This window comes from Aphelocoma coerulescens, unplaced genomic scaffold (genome assembly GCF_041296385.1).
Source record: "Aphelocoma coerulescens isolate FSJ_1873_10779 unplaced genomic scaffold, UR_Acoe_1.0 HiC_scaffold_105, whole genome shotgun sequence".
Lineage (NCBI taxonomy): Eukaryota > Metazoa > Chordata > Aves > Passeriformes > Corvidae > Aphelocoma > Aphelocoma coerulescens.
Window position 1 is genome coordinate 117,004 of NW_027183467.1, and position 19,212 is coordinate 136,215.

At 44.2% G+C, this 19,212-nt stretch overlaps 1 long non-coding RNA gene and 1 other non-coding gene across 2 annotated transcripts; both read right to left on the reverse strand.

The window, feature by feature from the left end:
• Positions 1-4,167: 4,167 nt before the first annotated feature.
• LOC138100560 (uncharacterized) lies at positions 4,168-13,769 on the reverse strand. The gene is made up of 3 exons (XR_011146854.1): positions 13,704-13,769; positions 9,619-9,725; positions 4,168-5,133 (listed from the first exon to the last, which is right to left on the reverse strand). It is a non-coding gene; the product is annotated as an uncharacterized lncRNA (long non-coding RNA).
• A 4,859-nt stretch (positions 13,770-18,628) lies between these two features.
• On the reverse strand, positions 18,629-18,815 carry LOC138100562 (U2 spliceosomal RNA). The gene has a single exon (XR_011146856.1). It is a non-coding gene; the product is annotated as a U2 spliceosomal RNA (small nuclear RNA).
• Positions 18,816-19,212: the final 397 nt, after the last annotated feature.

Below are 19,212 nucleotides of genomic sequence, written 5' to 3' on the forward strand. Positions count from 1 at the left end.
GGGTAGATGGCTTGGGGTGGATTTTCCTAACCCTGGTGATACCCTGCTCTCCCTTTTACTGTGGGAGACCACTAGGTGACTACCTTGTGCTGGACTTAAGTAGGTGAAAACTACTCCCACCACATCTCTTACAGAGGAGAAACTGGGAAATTCCAGGCATGAATGTCCAACTGACAGCTTGTAAGATACACAGCTAACAATCAGCTTCAAGTGTGAAGGGTGAGAATAGAAGGCTAAAAGAAGGGCTGCCTGGGGTACCAAACCAGAGAGATTATTCAAGTGGATAAAAGGAAAAGGAAACAGAACCTGATAATTTGGGACAGCTCTTCTCCAGGATGGGATCTGCTGGGCTGCGAGCTCACAACTGCTGGGAGGCAGCAGGAGCCACAGGAGCTGGATGTGTGTGTGCTCTAAGGAACAGTCCCAAAACAGGCAGGAGAGAACAGTGCCCAAGGTCAGCTCTTACTTTGTTTTAGAAGAATAATAGTTCCTTTGGAGATTATTTGGAGTGTTGTCAAAGTAATGCAGTAAGCCATGGAGCAAATCCTCACCTGGCCTTACTAAAGGAGGTGATTTCACTACAGCGAATACACGAGTCACACTATGAACTCTCACTCTGGACTCCGACTTTGGGAACCATGAGGTGGCGCAGTTACCCTGGATGTCAGATCACAGCTGGCTACACACTGGCTAGGTATCTTCCCAAAATATGTGCCCACTCCCCAGCTGTGTAACTACAACCACATGTTAAGGAGCTGCTGCTTTATACATGGTTTAGCTGCATCACCTAACCCCTCTTATGTTTTGCCTTCAAGGGGGTCAGTGAGGTACTGTGGACGAAGAAAGTGCAATCAAGCATGTTGCGCTCATGTTAGCAAGTGCACCACTTGCAGAGATCTCTTTCCTCTCTTTTTCTTAAATAGGACCTAAAATAAAATAAACAACCTCCAAATGCATTTTATGTTTCTCCCCTGGAAAGCACTACAAGGACATCACTTGTTTTATTAGTGAGGCAGCAGGATGCAAACTGACACAGACCACGTGGCAGATGGTGGTGGTGGCTACCCTCCCTCTGCATGCCTCATCTCCACTAGTGGGAAGAAAAAGTTGGAGAGCTGTCTCCTGTTTGTGAGTAGTGTTCTTTGCTCTCTGTCTTTGGGTTCCTTTTGTGCTTGCAAAGGTGTGGTAGGTCCAGGGCCCTAGCTGATTTCCAGGGAAGGGGAATGCATTGAATACCCTCAGGTTCCCCCTTGGTTTGAAATGGAGCTGTTTTTTTTCTTGCTTCCTCTTCCCAGTGATTGGAATGCTTTGCTGTGTTCTCACAGATTGCCCCAGAGGGGGTGCATTCCAGTGAAAAATCTGCATCTGCTCATGAACTGGGACACTGCACATGCAGAGAGGACAACTTGAATCCTGTGTTCCACATGATCTCCATCCTGTGATTAAAAATGATTTGGGATACAAAGAGCATTTCCACCCTAGGATGCCATATTTGCTCATGCAATGGCTGCAACTTCACTCAGCCTAGAGTATGCCTTGCTGTGGTGAAGCTGAGGCAGATGGATCCTCTCGTGCTCCTGGCAGTCAGCATGGCCATTGTGCAGTTTTACATGCACAGGTGCTGTGTGGTGCCACACAAACACCATGACGGAAACATGCCCTGCCAGGAAGTTGTGGTATTCCTTCCCTAGAGCATCACAGTTCTCAGGCGTGATACGATTTTAACTCACCCTCCTGCCTCACAGGCATGTTTTGCTTTGTCTATAAATGCCCTTCCAGCACTGTTGGGCACTGATTCTTATCGCCTGTACACTTGAGCGATCAAAACAGCCACTAAAAGGCACCTCTAGACTCTGCTGCGTGGCCTGCCTGTTCTGGTCGCATTCCAGCACAGGAGAGGAGCTCCACACTCTCCTCTGAAAGCACCACACCAACACCATCTCCTCTCTTGGCCAAAAGTGCAGATCTCCAGAATGTGACACAGACCACTGCTGTCCGTAACAGCCAGTGGGTGCAAATGCTGCCTTTGGCTCCACATGCCCCATGTAGAGGAAGGACCAGAGGGGCCACTTTTCTGGGAATGTCCATCTCTGCTGAAGTGCTTTTCAGTGGCCTTCCAAGCTCAGTACAGTGGTCACCATATCTCATCTCAAGCAGCACCAGCTTTTTGGCAAGGGTTAGACCACAAAAAGTCCTTTCATGACACTGCTTCACTTGACAAGTATTGCACTGAAGCTACCACCTAAGCCATGAATCTAGCATTCCTCTGGGCACCACAGAGGTCCAACTAAATCTGTGTGAGATCTGAATCTCCCTTCAGAGGTGCCTTCCTCCACTCACCAGGCTCCCAGAGCTCCTGAAAGAACATGCTTCAAGGTGCAGTTAATTGTATTTAACATTTTCTTCACCTTCCAAAATTACTTCCCACCTTCCTCAGCAATTCATGTAATGCTGGTTCCAGGACCAGTTACCCAAACCCTAGCAGGTCTCCCACTTGGGTAGGCTGAGATATGGAGATATGATGCCTCCAGTCCCCCATTTCATCTCTGGCCTTGGGACAGTGCGTTGGGATCAAGGATGGGGGCAACTGCTACAGCAGGGACCTGACCACCCTTGACACCTCTGTCTGGGGTGCACTCAACCTGCCCCCAGCACCCATGATGCCTGACCCAGGCACCACGTCTGCTTTTGCTATCAGCTCCTGGTTGCGAGATGAGCCCTGCAAACCTACACATTCCTCCCTGCTTACACATCACAAGCTTTATTTGTTTTAATCAAAGGAGGCCCTGATAATTATTAACATATTTAATTATTTTTACTCTGAGTCACTCAGCTCAGGCATGGAGTGATCACAAGGATTGCTTTACTGCACAGACCCAGCCCTGGAGCATTTGCACCACCAAGTAATCATTCTTTGCAGACAGAGCTCCCATTGATGCAGGTCTCACAGCCTGCCTTTCCTTCCAGTTTAAGCTGCTTTTTGGTTTGCTCAGAAGTGCCGGCCTCCACAGGAGTAAAACTGGGCACATTCAGACAATTTTCAGGGCTAAAGCTTTGCATGCTGAGGTTGCTCACTCTGGGACAGCACTGGCAGGGAATGATGTTCATCTGAGCTGTGCTCCAGCCCTGCACCTCAGGGCGGGTTAGTCCATCTGCCCTCCCCAGAAACTGTATCACCCCATCCAGGACCTCCCCTCCCAGGCTTGCCAGCAAGTTGTATGGCCTCCCACCAGCAATCAGAGCAGACTGCAATTAGTGGTGTTTGTCTGAGGAAACTCATAACTCTGTACTTCCACATGATTTATGAGGTTCTCCAGCTTGGGCTGGCCCATGAGTTGCAATCATTCCTAGCCTCAGCAGTTCATGGTGAGGCTACCTGGAACTGTCTGTGTGGTTTTCTCCTTTGTTGTCCATCAGAGCTTTGGAGGGAGGTTCTGCCCTTGGAAAATACTCACCATCAGGCTGTAAAGTCTGGGCAGTTTGGATGGGGACTAGACCCATGTATCTGGGGTGCCTTTGCATTGGGGTGCATCTACATCATCCTGAGTAAGCTTGGTTCCTGCTGACTCCTGTGTGACTTGGGACTTTTTCCCTAAAATATGACAGGGCCCTGTGATCACGGATTTGCATTGGGACAATGCTCTTGGGCACATGGTGTGACTCTTTGGGATGGTGCTATACAGGGCTGGGAGTTGGACTTGATGGTCCTTGTTTGCTCCCTTCCAACTCAGCTTATTCTATGATCCGTGATTCTGTGATCCCATGGGCCTGCCTTGGTCCTGAGCATTCAGGAGAATTATTGTGGCTTGTGAACAATAAGTACTTTAATTCTCTGTCCCACCAGTGATGTGAGATTGCATCAGCCAAATCTGTAGGTACAAGAAAATTGTGGAGAGTCTCAAGGATGCACAGAAGAGGCCTTGGCAGGGCTGGGAATTGAGAAAAGAAACTGCAGACTCATACAGAAGATGCTGGCTCTTGCTGAAATACAAATTTAAGAATAAGTTTTTGGTTAAATATGCACATAAATATTTATAGAGAGAGAAAAGAAGAGGTGGAAAGAAATAAGTTTCACAACCCAAAACCTTAACAATTTTAAACAAATTAAATCTTTAATGAGAACCAGAACACTGATGGTACTTTAAAAGTATATAAGATAAAGGTCAGTCTCTGCTTTCCCTTGAGGAAAAAGATTGGAAAACAGTGATCAAGCTGTTCCTGCTAAGGCTGGGCTCTTGCTCAGAAAGCCCCTTTTTTTTTAAATCTGCATTTTTGTTAGCTCTAGTAATAGCAGCACTTCTTTTGTCTTGGCTGATTTTACTGCAGACTCCAGGAAACAGAGCTGGTGTCCTGGCGTGTAAAGACTTGTCCCTGTCAAAGTCTGTTTCTAATCTTGATCAGGAATTTGGGTGGGCAGCGATCACCCCAAAGTCCTTGTATTTTTGTTGTTGTATTGTTGCTCTAATTTTTTTTTGTGTGTCTTGAAGCAGTCCCCAAAAACCACACGGCCACAAGCTGCTCATGACACCCTGTAAGCACAAGATGCAGGGGAGAGGGCAGAAGATGTGCTTGGAGCTGATTTTAGCTCCAAGCTAAAATCACCTTAAGTACAGCCTGACCCCTATGATGTCCATGTAGCACTTCTTGCCAAGAGCCATTCCAGCCTCACACCTGCTTTCTTGAGATAGACAGAGTGGAGAAAAAGCAAATGTTTAAGTGTGGGGTAAATTCCCAAGCTCAGCTCCATCTTTATCCAGTCCAGGGAAGAGTTTGGCTTGTGAATATAATGGGATTCCTCTTGTTTAGAGATGCTGCAAGATGAAGTGACAAATGGGAGAGTGGTGCCCAGCTCCACTTATGGATGCTGCCATCAAGGAAGGAGCAACTTGCCCTAAGTGGCAGATGACAGTAGCTGGAAAGTGCCATGGGAGGCTGGAGAGATGCTTGGGAAGAAATACCCAGTAAGCCAAAAGTGAAGAGGTGGGAAGAAGCATCATCTGTTTGCTTCAGTTGCAGCAGCTGAGCATCCTCTCAGGACGTCAGGATTTCAAAATCTCTGCAGTAGTTGAGCCTGGGTTATTTCAATCCAGATGGGCTGCTTGAGCTATTTCCCAGCTTGCATAAGTGACTGTTCTGGCAAAATGAAATGAAAGGGCATGAGTGGTGGCTCTCTCAATGCTGCTGCTGCTGAGAGCTGTACCAACACTGCATCCTCCACCCACCACTGCTCCCCATCCCCTCTGCAAACAACCAGACAAAGTTCCTTTATTGCATAGCCAGAGCACGGAGGGGAAAAAACCAGAGCAAATAAAGCCAAGACAATATTAAGGCACAGAAAACCACAAAAATAAGTGCCTGCAATCCCAGCAGTGCTAAACCTATCTGCTGACTTCCCTTCCAAAAGCAATCTTGACCTGACCCAGGTGGGAAAATGCATGTAGTTGTAACCACCCCGTCAGGAAAACACAAAAGGAGGTATATATCTGAGCATTTGATTGCAGAGCTTGGCACAAGATTAATTCCCCTCTACAAAATAACAAAGCCAAGATGCTGCAGATAACAGGCCAAAAAGTCTGGGAGTTTCGCTCCCTACAAGTAAGTTTTGGCACAGTAGCTACTTCACACCCAATTAATTACTTCACCACCAGATTATACTTGCAGGCTCCAATAGAAGTGATAATAGGAGCCAATTAAATTAATTTATATTTACTTTGTAAGCATATTTTCCTTTGGTAAATCTTTGCTTTAATTTGACAGATTGGACTCCAGCATTTTGTTTTTATTAAGAGATACAACCCTAAAACGAGAGGATGAAATCCAAACCTGTAAAGCTAAGAAATCCTTCTCTTTCAGGTTCAAAACCATGCACAACATGCAGTTTAAAAAAACCAAACCAGAATGTATGCACATCCTGAACTAATAAAAACATACTATGAAATATGTGGTAAAGTGCCAGCATGTCTTGCTGGAAGTACATGAGCATGAGCTGGGTTGGAGCTGGTGGTTGACACAATGTTCATGCCAGAGCTTCAAACAGAGATAACCTTCGGTGTTGCATTGGGCAGGCTTACAAAACAGCTTGCATGGGAGAGAGCCATGTCATCTGCTGTCAAGGAACTGGCTTGCTAAGCGCAGCGGCTTAAAATGGGATGGTCCCAGTTTACGCCATTATATTTTGGCATAAATCATAAATGGTTAAATACTTTTGTGTTCCAGTAGCACTGTCTGCTTCTTTTTCACCCAGTTTGACTGTTTCTACAGCACATACATCTAAAAATAGCTGAAGGCCATTGTGTCTTTTGTGAACTCCATACAGTGACTCAGAAGTGAAAGATTTATAAACCATTGTATTACCTAATCCACATCTCAGGGAACAGCCCTAATAAAGTATAGCACCAGTCAACTAAAGGAGAGGAGGGGAGTGGCCTGCCATAGACAGAGAAAACCATGAAACCAGACCTGTGCCCGAGCGTGGGATGCTGTAGGTTTTTATACCTATTAGCCTTCCCTGTCTCACTGGAAGTCCTTCCTTCCTTTCCTTTTCCCCTCCAGCACTGTCCTCACAAGCCTCGGAGGGTTCACGAAGTCCTTCTTGTCATCCAGTCAAACTGTTCCTGAAATGTTCCTCGCCTCACCTCGTCTTGCCTCCCCTCTCATCTATCACTAGCAAAACCATACTTGGAAAACCAAACCTGGGCAACTGCCAGATCCTTCCACTGCTGCTGCAGGACAGGCTGATCTGGTGTTTTCTAACAAGTTTCAAGCAACAAACTAGAATTGCAATATGAACCATGTCATCCCTTGCTAAAAGCCTCCATTGAAGTTGGCAGACTCTTTATGGGGACTTCAACTGACGGCATTAAATTATGAACGTTAAATGTAGCAGAGCTAGGGATGCCCAAGATGATAGTGTGGCTCTGTGACTAAGAGATCAGGAGAGAAATTGATTTGCACTGATAATGGTGGCCTGGACACGTGCAAGATGGGACCAAATGCTGTCCGCATGGACTCTCAGTTTTACTTTATGAGGAGGAGCTAGGCAGAAGCCTCTGCCTTCCTCTGAGCTGACAGGAATGTGGGGACACAATGGGGAAAGCCTGCTCCTTTCTTTTCCTGAGGGGTGAAAGAAAGCTCACTAAAGTTGCCAAAGATGCTTTGTGGACACTTTAATGCCTTTGGAAAGCCACTGAATTTCTTTTGGGCTCTGAAAATCTACTATTTACAATGTTGCTGTTTTCTCAGTCTAGGATAGTGTGTGGCTTTTATAGTCATAGAATTGCTACTCAGTTTTGACCCTCTGGATGGTGATTTATGGATTCTGTAATAAAGGTTAAACCCTCTTCCTCGTTAGTGCTATTTTACACACTTCACACAGATCAGTGCCATAGCACTTAGAAGAGTTTTTTTGCCAAAGTCCCATAAAATCCAATTTTCTCTTCATTTTGGATCTCCCATGCTTTAAGTCAGAGAGATGTGTGGCAATCTCTTTTTAGCAGATCCACAAACAGAAAGTTGAAAAGGATAAAAAAAAAAGGATCTGCAGGACAGCACAATGACACGTCTCTGGTGTATCCTAGTGAGACAGTAACATTAGGCTGTCACAAAGTGCTGGATAGATCCCTGTTTTCTTTGCCCATGCAAAGGTATGTTGCTCACTCTACAGAATACTTGGGAAGATAGAGATCACATCATAGACTATCCTCAGTTGGAAGGAACCCACGAGGATCATTGAATCCACCTCCTGGCCCTGCAGAGGACACCCCAAGAATCACAACACATGCATTTGTCAGGTTGGCAACCTTGTTTGCTCCACTCCAGTGCTGCAAAAACCCTCCCAAACCAAGGAAATAACACCACTGAGTTAAGTGAAGGACATGCTTCATCTTCGCAGTCTACTTCCCCAGGCCTATTTGAACTGATTTCCCTTTCTGACTAATTGTTTTCTGTTTGAGGTGTCAGCTTGCTTTCTGCTGGTGACTGTGATGCAGAAGCTCCTGGGAATGGTCTCTTTGGCATTAGCTGCTATATTCCCACAGGGCTGGGCTGTAGATGGGGTCAGATACTGGAAGCCAGAGCTGGGCCCTGAGCAAAAGGCACCAATACTAATCTGTGCATCCCATGACCCATCTGTCGGTGACGTGTGATAGAGGAAGCTGTTGCGGGTGGTCAGTGTCCTGAATCTAGAGGAAGACTCCTACATTAGGTTCCTCATCCACAGTGAGACATTTTGATGCTTTACCACCACACCCCATGAGCCATTGTTATACTTGGCTTATTCTTCCACCAGATGTAGGTTTTCTGTTTTAAGCAGAACTTAAAAATGAAAACTATGCAAGGAGCGATTTACAGGCTGTGTTACCACTGGGCCAGGAAGTGAGGGCCTGAAGAGCTAAACTTAGTCTGCACAAATACTTAAGTTCTGCTTTTCACCCTCCATGAACTACATCAGATTGATTGTGCATAGCCTCTGTGCACTCTTATCTACTGCAGTTGAATTTGGACATCCTTTAGAGTAGGAGATGAGATCTAGCCAGGCTGTGCCAGAAGAACTCCTGAAGTGAAACTGTATGAGCCACCATTTGCTGGGACATGCTCAGCAAGCCATGAGGATATCACATTACCATATCTGTGCCCTCAACCCTTCTCCATCCTTATTGGAAACCTCTTGTGAGCCCTAAATGAGCTCCTTCTTCTGTCTCCCTCAGAAAACTAGTTTCTGCTGAATCAGGGGGAGGAGAGGGAGCAGAGGTTAAATGATTTGCTAAGCAGCTGTTTGTTGAAAGCAACGCATACAGCTTGCTCAACACTTATTGTGCCTACCAAAGCAGGATGAGAAGATATAAGACTATTGATAAAGAGAAGGAATCTCGACCAAAGATCGTGTTCTCGAATCTAAAACTAACTTAAACTAGCCTTGAAGTTTGGACTTGGGCCAGGGACATAAAGAGCATGTGCAGGGAAGCAAGGTGAAAAGTTCAGAATCAGGAAGACTCCTTACTTCATCTGAGGAGGACTCTTACTTCATCTCGGAGACCCCTGCCCACGACCACCAGACAACACTGTGCAAGCGCAACGCAGATGTAAATGACTTTTGGGCTCATTGTAATACGAGGCGAGGCGGGGCTAGGCAATGAATATGTATAGGCATATTGGGAAATTCAATGAATATGGAACTTGTAACCGGATAAATACCAAGCTGAATGCAGCTGTTGGCACGCATGACTTTGGAGGCATTATCCCCCATTCATCCCAGCGCTGGAATAAACCTACCTACTTTACTACTTATTCCAGTAGTGGAATCTTTTCCGCCTACCACTGCCTTAATAATTTTAGGAGAGGAGTGATCTTATCAAAAAACATTAACATTTTAACACTGTCAAATGTCCCCACCAGACAGAGAAATTAAACTCCTGGGTTGTTTGAGTTCTTGTCTTTTCACCCCTCACCCTTTTCCCTCATGTGCATTGACTGCATTAACAAAAATCTACTTTATAAGTTGTCCAAGCTATTGTTATGTCAACCTATTTTGAAAGGCCCTTCAAAAAGTGAAAAGTCACAAAAAGTTTCAAAAGCTTGGAAAAAAGAATCTCACGCTAGATCTTCACCTGCTTCACTTACCAAGGGAAAGGCACGAGGAGGCTCAGAAAGGGTGGAAGTTCATCCTCAGGAGAAAAGACCCAGAGGCAACAGAGCCTCGTTGTCTATCAGAGGTCCATGGCTGAAACCTAAAAGCAGGCATATTTCATTTCAAAAAGAGCTTTAATGGTGGGAATGATTAGGTGTTGAGACAAAATACCCATGAAAGTAGTAGAGTGTTCCTCTTCAGATATTTTCAAAATGTGAGCACATGCCTGTTGGAACACAGGTTTCAGTCAAGCACAAGTTATTGGGTTCCTTATTGGAGTATGCAATTTTATGGTCCATATTATATGGAGCTCAGAATAGATGATCTTATGGCCCACTGTGACTTTAAAACCTAAGAAATAGGTAGTTCTGGATCAAAAGGAGCCAGGTTTCCTCTGGATTTGTATCTTGAGGCTGACTAACTCTGCTGCCTAAGAAGACACAAAATCCAACTGAAGGCTTTCTCATTTTATAGCTGTGCTTTTAAAAAAGCAGACTCTATTTTCAAGTTGTATTTGTCTGGCTTCAAAAGTGGTTATGGGTCTGCCTCTCTCTGCTTTGACTGACTAGAAAGCCTTGCTGTCAGGGGGATACCAAGCAAAGCCTTTTTGTCCTCTAATCTCCTGCAAGAATGGTTGAGCTTGGCTGATAAGAGTCGTATGCTGTTACAGTGGGAATGGACAGACATGAGCACGCACACATTCTCACAGTCTGACAAAAAGAAGTTTGCAGTAGCTTCCTTTCTCCACACTAAAAACAGAGAATGATGTAAGTTAACATTAAAGGAAAATTTTTCTCTTCAGATGGAGGCTTTTTGAATACATTGTTTGTCAAAGCAGTTGCCTCTGATAGCAATCAGACGGCCCTGAAGATCTGGTCATGTTAGGGTTATATACTAAACATTCATGTTAGCCTGACTTTATTTATTCTTGTAAAACATCTGTAAAATGTGAGAGCCAGTCAGTGCAGAAATCTGGTCCCTACTCAATTTTCATGACAAGTTGGCAGCTTAGGTAAGTAAAACCTAAAGTGGAATTCATTGTCTACATCATCTAACCCAGTTAGGATTCAATTAAGAGCATTTCTGGGCTGCATTTTAGGAGTTAGTGTCTGTCAAGATTTTACTTTGGGTTAAACCTTCCTGTCTCCAAGTCATGCTGTGTGGAAAAGCTTCCCTCTTTGAAGGAATCCATCTTCCCTATATTTCGCCCCATACCCTCCCCAGACATGAGGGTGAGCTTGGTATGCAGCAATAACAATTTGTCAGGATGGCAAGTTCAAAGCTTCTAACCTACTGCCAGTGTGAAGCCCAAGAGTGAGGTCAGGACTAATCTCAGACTTCTGACCTTCCAGCCACATCCACCATTACTGGAACAGAGGACAGAAGTGGAAGAGCTTATTTCGAACAGTTTTAGATTTCAGGTGAGGTCAACAAAAGATTTGTGCAGATGGAAGAAATCAAGAGGATTATATGGCACATATTAGGGAAGATGAAAGACATCATGTAAAACAATTTCCTCCTTAGCCTAGAAAGGAAAGTCTAACTACCAGGGTAACCTTCTGGTAATGGCAAATAAGACCAAACCATCAGAAAATATGGCAGAAACTAGGCACTGTCCTGGAAAAAGCAATGAAAAAAATTCAGTGACACTGCTGGGACTTGCAAAAGCTCCCAAACAGAGTATGCTCCAATCTCTTAAACCAGTGGGATTTAGATAATCCCATGAGGCATCTTTTTGCATTTTGAGCAGCATGAATATCTTGGTAACCCCACTGTGGGAACTTGATTTGCCACATTTTGAAAAACTTTGAAAAATAAGGGTCATGTGGAAATTAAAAATATTTGGGCACTTTACCCAGAAGAACCACACTGAAGGACTTCTATGCAGCATCCAGCCCAATTCCAGCTCAATAGCCACCAACAGACCTGGTATCACCACATCATTTTGCAGAGATGTGCCAGATATACGGGCTTGGGAATTAAAACCAGATTTCCTGACTACCAGATCAGAGCTGTTGATTAAATGGAAAAACCATCAAAAAATAGATTTCCATTTCTGAAACCACCTTTTGGGAAAATGACAGGATATTTTGTGATATGAATTTTTCTTTAGAGGGAAGAAGAAAAACCCCATAGAGACGTGACTGGAGTCTTCCCCTCTCCAGTTTCTCCTATGTGCCCTCTTGTAGCTTTTCTTATACCTGGATTTGCCTCAATGATGTTCTGGAGGAACAGGAGCACTAATGAGTCCTTTGCTGGGGATACACCACTTGGACTGGCAATGAGATGTGTTAGCATCCAAGGCTGTATTTCATCTGTTCACAAGATTGCATCAGTAGAAGACTGTGTCCTAGGCTAAAATGATAAATTACACAGAAGAGAAACCAATGCTGCCTTTTTAAGAATAATACAGAAGTTTTGCTAATCTGAGATGACAGATATGTTAACACTGGTGGACACACAGATCTCGTGGGCACTAAGAAGGAAATCCAGCCCCAAAGGGTATTTGTTGCTCTATCCAATGCACTCTGAAAGGTCTTGTACAAGAGATCTTGTTTTTCATTCCTTGGACACTTTCGTTAGTGTTTTGGAAAAGACAAGTAACAGGAGATGATGCTGTCAATCTCTGTGCATGGGATTTTATCTGGGTTAGCTGGGCTATTTTCAGCTCAGAGTGGATAACTGTACTGTATGGGATTACCATGTATGTGTTGCATTTATTAGTATAAATATAAATGTTGTTACAGGCATAAATCAAATTCAAATTTAGACTTTTCCATGTAAGTTCAAATGTGTATCTGTCTAAACCGCTCTCTTACATTTGTTAGAAGCCGCTCCTGGAGAGAAAGGGTCCTGGCTCTCTCACAAATGCCTGCTTGATACCCACCTCCAGGGCCAAGGATCCCAAAAACCTTGCTTCAGTACCATCAAGTTGCACACCTGCACCCACAAGCTCCCAAACTTGAGTCAATCAGGCCAGAATAGCCTCGCTCACCGGCCGTGTAACATCTTTTCGCAGACTTCAAAGACTGTCAAATGACAGCGATTCAGTGATGATCTCGGGCTCCAGCTCCTCTGCTGGTGGTGAGGGCCCTAGTACCTGATCATTTTTAACTGGACGTACTGATTTGGTTTTATACTTCCTCCTCTGCACAGGAGTGACTGCTGCTGGCTGTGATTGTCCTTGTGGTTCAGCTGGAACCTGGATGGTTGTAACATCTGTTGGTTCCATGGCTGCGCTATCCACCTTTCCCTCTAACTGCATGTGGTACTGCCGGGCAGTATCTATGGCCTCTGTAGTAGGTTTCTGGGCAGCATTCCTAGTCTCTGGAGCAGATTTTAAGTCCACCTCATCCTGTCTTTAAATGCTGAATGGACTGTATTGAATAAACTTAGCAAAAACATCAGCAAGAATATTGTACCTTTAGCATTTAGAGGGAATTTAAATCCTTCAAAAGCTGTTGTGGTAGGCCTGAAGAAGTGTTGGGAAAAACACCCCTCTGCATTCCTCCCCCACAATAGGTCCCATTATTACTGAAACCCCAAGGATATGAACTTAGTGCACACAGCTATCTAACTATCACAGTCTAATTCAAAAAGGGGTTTGCAAGCACTGAATTCCTCACCCAATCAACTCATTCTACAAACTTGGTAACAGCGGCCTTAGTTGTAGGGCCCATGTTTAGATAATGACCTACAAATAGAAAAAACGTAACCAGGATCATATGCCAACTGAGCCGAAGTAAGCTGGCCCACATGGTGATGCCTAATAAAGTTTCTATATCCAATACGCAAATGGGTCACCAAGGAACTGTTATTCTCTTTTCATCCTTTCCTCTCGAAGCCCCACATTGGGTGCCAATTAATGTCTTGTCTTAAAACAGAAATGTCTCCCAAGCAAGGCAGGAACCTTTCTGGAAGGGAAAAGAAGATTCCTCCCTCTAAATTATTGTAACTCTGAAAATTATGGGGCTTCCAGGCAAATGTGTAGGAAAAGGAATAACAGCTCTTTTCTATAAAATATACAGATATCTGAACAGAACAAACAACAAAACAGTAACAGAAGTTTCCCACTTACTAAGCAGTGCTTCGCTTCCCCTTGGTGTAATTACGACCACGGCCGGCAGCGGGTGCAGCGGCTCCCTCACAGTCGGCAGGGGCGCTCTGGTGCGAGCTTGGGACCTCCCCGGAGTGGCGGGGCCACTCCCCGGGCACGCGCGCAGCCTCTGTGCGTCGCAGCCAGCGCCGCAGCCGGGTCGGTGTCTCTTGCCTGCAGCGGCCTTGCAAGCAGGCGGCAGGGAGAGCTCCACAGCAGTGCCAAGCAGGTGCGCAGGAGAAGCCCATGGCAAAAACCGTCTCCGCTCTCAACTGGGAGAAGATTGCCCACCCCCATCTAAGAACTGCTAGACCCCTGTTCCGCCCTTCCCCAGATTGTTACAGTGGTATATACCGCAGTGATTGGCTACTCCTTTTGTTTCTTAATCATTGTCTATTAACCTACAAAGCCACCCCTTCCCCCCTTTCCAACGTCTCCTTGACGTCAATGGGAAGAAATTCCCCGAGAAGCCTAACACACATCAGTATCATAGCCAGCATTGTACTTAATTCAAGTGTTTCGTGGAGTTTTTGCAGGCTCGGGCTAGAAAATAAATTTTGTTACAGATAGAATGAGACGTGAATGCTGCAGACATCTCCCAGATCATCCCTGTGAAATCCGATTTGAGCACCTTTTCCCCTGACTTCTGGTGGAGCAGCCTCCAGATAGGAGAAGGATGTGATGCCTCTTGCATGAAAATTACTGTCAATCAGCAAGGAGCATCACAAGTGGTTTGTGTACAACTCCTGCACTAATCAAGGCGTTCTCGTGGATAGATGAGACCACCATGTCTCAGGCAGATGACCACTGGACTTCCAAATGAGCAAGATAAATAGCATATTTTCAATTGCAATCCAAAGAACTTTCAGTCTGCTGTAGAAATGACTATAAATTATAGTGGAAACGAGTCTTAGCAGGAAATATGGGTTGCTGTGTCCAAAAATAGCAGCAATAGCACAGTGAAAACAAAGTAGTTGATAGGAGGGGGAGTGCTAGTCGAGCTGTGGATTTTTGACTCCTGTTTTACTCGTCAGATTAAAGTTGGAACATTGACAGAGTGAGGAATGGTTTATCATTGGGAGCAGCTTGATGGACAGCAGCATCAGGGATGATGGACATTCCTTTGAGACATTTCTCACTGGGCTGATCAGAGAGAGCTTCTTGCCAAAGAAATGAACACAAATCTTTGCGGACAATTCATTCTTTATATAACCCAAAGGTGTATTTTTTTTTTTTGCCTTACAACCTGTTACTTTTCTCTCCATTTCACTCCAAATGCATGGGGACCCATTTGCTGTAGGCTGTTTTGCCTGGTTGTTCTTAAAGCTTTTCCCAGTGGTGGCACACAGTTATTTTTCTTACAGATGTGGTATTAGCTACAAAAAAGACACATAGTTTGATGTGGCAAATTCTAGTGTATTACCTGAATCCATTTCTTAGGAAGACATTACGTCCTTTACGTACATGGAATGCAGTATATGGACAGTTCCATCTCTGACTTGGGGCATCCTGTTGCATTCAAATTCACATCATTATTGTATAACAGCAAGTGGTCTTTAGTGTCTCCCTGTTGCCAAGTTGTTTTTTGCCAAAATACTGTCTGCCTTTGAAATGGCAATCATAACATATTCATGAGATAGATGGGAGAGAAGTCCTATTACAGACAATTAGTGTAAGGACATATTCTAATGAAAATCCTTGCCTAGGGGAAAAACAATGTGTGATGTTCCCACAAAGCTATGACCAAAATCTTCCCTTGTCCTTCTCCTTTCCCCAGTTTTTTGATCACTGACATCATTTATAACATTAATATTTTATTTATAATTTTTTGTTCATATTTGCTCAGATGAAAAGGAAGAGATACAATCTCCTCCATTACAAATGTTTATTTCTGGATTGATTTTCCTCAGAAAATCATTTGATCTCTTTTTAGAAAGGCAAACAGAAAGCGATTTAGGTGTCTCTATTGAGAAAAGAAACGTGAGGTACTGAGTTGCTACGAATTAGCCTAATTTGATTTAAGGAGAACAGAGTGGAAATTAGGACCTGGCATCTTTCTTCTTCCTCAGATGTAATGGAAGATGGAAATTATAAATATTGAAAATTATCTGATATGATACAACAGAGATGCCGACAGAATTGTTCTTTAGTCATGCTGCTTATTATACATGGCTTTAATATCACAAGAAAAAACCCCTCCTACTTATTTTACTAATTTTTCAAGTTCCAGAAAATGAACCATAACTGTTGTTATTCAACCAGTTTCTCTTCATGGGAAACCTTGAGCACTTCAATCAACTTCCTTCAAGCACCATTTTTTAAATCTGCAAAAACCACATTTCTCTAACTCAGAGCAGAGATCCAAACTTAAGAAAGATCACCTTCCCAGCTCTGAAAACATTATTTGGGGAATTTTATTTATTTTTTTTTAAATGCTGGACAATGTTTAAAATAAAAGTGCTTTGAGCAATATTATTAATAAGATGGCTCCAGAGATATCAGAATGGGAAGTGATGCCTTTCCTGATCTTAAAATCAAGAGTCAAACACGGTTAGAAGGGAAAGAGGGGTTTTACCTCTGTACTTATTTTAAGCATCCTTAGGTGCACCACGTCCAGGTGGAATGCGCTGAAATGCACACTGCAATGCACACACACGATGCATCGGGTATAGCATTATAGGTCTTACTAATTAGCATATCTATCAAAGATTCCCCAGTGAGAGGCTCGAGTGAGCCCCCTCCCCAAGGAACCTTCCCCTGGATGGTTCTATCTTAGTTTACAAAACGTGTTCTGGAGAGGACCTTGGGGTCTGGGGCATTCTGACTCTAACTACGAAGCTTCTAAAATGTTTAGTCTCCTAGTTTGACAAGTAAGTCTAAGAATGTAGGCAAAAAACCACTAAGAATACATGTCTTGGGGTGACCTTATGATGTGTATCCCATATCGCTGCCTATGCCCAGAAATTAATTTTTGTGCCTTTCTATGCCTCTAAACTGAGCCTGAGAGGGGGAAGGAAAAAAAACCAAAAACTGAGCAAAACTTTCTCAAAGCAGTTTGCAGCTTGTTCAAGGTCACATAAAGATAGCAGGGTTATAAAAAAGTTATAAAGTTATAAAGTTAGAAGAAGTTATAAAAGTTAAGAAGTTATAAAAAGGTATAACAGGGTTATAAAAGAAAAGGCAAAAAATCATCATGGCATCAGAAGGACTGGGAGACCTGTGTGCAATACTGTGTTGTGTTAGTGTCTGCCTAACTCCAGTGATGACTCAATTTATAGAGGCAAAATTACTCATCCCATAGCAGTATGTTTGGCACAAGCATGAGGAATTCATGCTTCTGTAACCAAATGCACTAGCAAGCAGCAGAAGCATTGGGAAGGCTTGTCTGAGTGATATTTGCTTGGCTTCACTTTGGCACCCATCTTCAGCTCCTGCTGAGCCCATGTTAAATGGAGCAAAAAATCAAACTGTTTCATACTGATTTCAAAGGAGGCGAGTTTTCACAGCTCCCTACTCATTTCTAACAAGCTGTGCCTACAGCAAGTCCCTTCTGGGTCTGGCACAGCTGCTGTCAGCTCTTCTACCAAAAACTAGTAGCCTATGACTGACGATGTATAAAATGAAGTATTGCTCATTTTTTTTCTTGGTTTTCCTTGCTTGATGCAAAGCCCGCTGTAGGTCCCTTTGTTCTTGGCAAGAATGGAGATTAATCATTTTTATAATGAAAGGCAGACTTGAAAGACCTCCCTTTGAGATGAGCCAAGGTGACTGCAGAGTGGGCTGCAGGGGTGGTGGGCCAGTGGTCTGGTTTTTTTCCCCTTGCTATTTGCTTTTCTATTATGAAGGATGTATTTGGGACTGTGCATGGCAATTCTCAGCCAGGCTGAAATCAGTGTTTTCACCTACTGAATATCAAATTGCCTCTGCTGAGGATCAGCATTCAGCACCGCCACCAGGCATTTCACAGCACATTAATTAATTTGGAGATCCAATCAATACACCTCGTGATCCTGGCAGTACTGCAGTTCCATGCTTTGAGCCATCTCATCCTGAATGCAGCCTGACATTTCACACCAAAAATCCAGACCTCCTCCAGTGCTGATGGATAATGCAGGTTCCAGTAGAGCCTGTTGTGACCAAGACAGCTCCCTGTGGAACCTCAGAAGGCCTTTTGTAAATGTGGTCCACAGTTCCTGCCAGCTTTCTACCTGTTGCCTGGTTGGCCTTAGCTGCCACCCAAGGGCAAAGAATCCAGCACCAGCTTGTCAGTGAGCAGCTGAACAGTGTTTTCCGTATTTGCCATGCATGTGCATTACTTGGGGTCATAGAATGCTGTGGGTTGGAAGGGACTTTAGAGACCATCCAATTCCAAACCCCCCTGCCATAGGCAAGGACAGCTGCTAGAACCAGGTTGCTCCAAGCCCTATGCAACCTGGCCTTGAACACTTTCAGGAATGGGGCAGCCACAGCTTTTCTGAGAAACCTGTGCCAGGGCCTCACCACCCTCACAGGGAAGAATTTCTTCCTAATATCTAATCCAAAATTATTATTTTTTAGTTTAAAATTATTTCCCCTTTTCCTATCACTACATGCCCATATAAAAAAAGCTGCTATCCCTCTGTTATAAGCCCCCTTTTGTCACTGGAAGCTCTAAGCTCTCCTTGAAGCCTTCTGTTCTCCAGGCTGAACACCCCCAGCTCTCCAAGCCTATCTCCAGAGCAGAGGTGCTCCAGCCCTTGGAGCATCTCTGTGTCCCTTCTCAGGACCTGCTCTAACATGTCCATGTCATTCTTATATTGGAGACGCCAGAGCTGGATGCAGAAGTCCAGGTAGGATCTCATGAGGGCAGAGTAAAGGGAAAGATTCACCTTCCTTGACCTTCTGGCCACCTTTCTTTTGATGCAACGCATCAGCACACCATTTCCAGAGTCATTGCAATACTAGGGGAATGCATGAAGCAGAAAACAAGTTCCAGGTCCAACTCCCATGCCCTAAGGTCTGTTTAATATAAAATCCTCTCATCAAGGGTATATCAGATCTTAAACTTTGAAGAACAGATACTACACTTGGCCAACATCAGCAGACCAAATTTGTCCTTTCTTTTTGCCTGGTTCCTTCAAAGAGTGGATAGATACATGTAAATGACCCAGCTGGTGACAATACTTGTTATTGTCTTGTTAATTCTTAGCCTGGAGCTTGTGAAAGGAAAAAGCTACAGTAAAGCCACGTCAGCTCTCCTTCTGCTCCTCTTTGGGACTTTTCAGACAATGTTAAGCTCTGTCCCTTGCTGGAATGGAACCGATTCATAGGAAATTTTGGATGCAACCCAAGGAGTGTTTTGGACTTTCTTGCCCCAGACTAAGATGCTTCCATGACAGCAACATCAGCTACCTGAAACCAATCCCCCACCCCCAACAACCAGCAACACAAACCGAAGCAAGTCCCTGGTGCCAACAATGTTTAAAGACTCCATCAGAACTATAAAGTACTT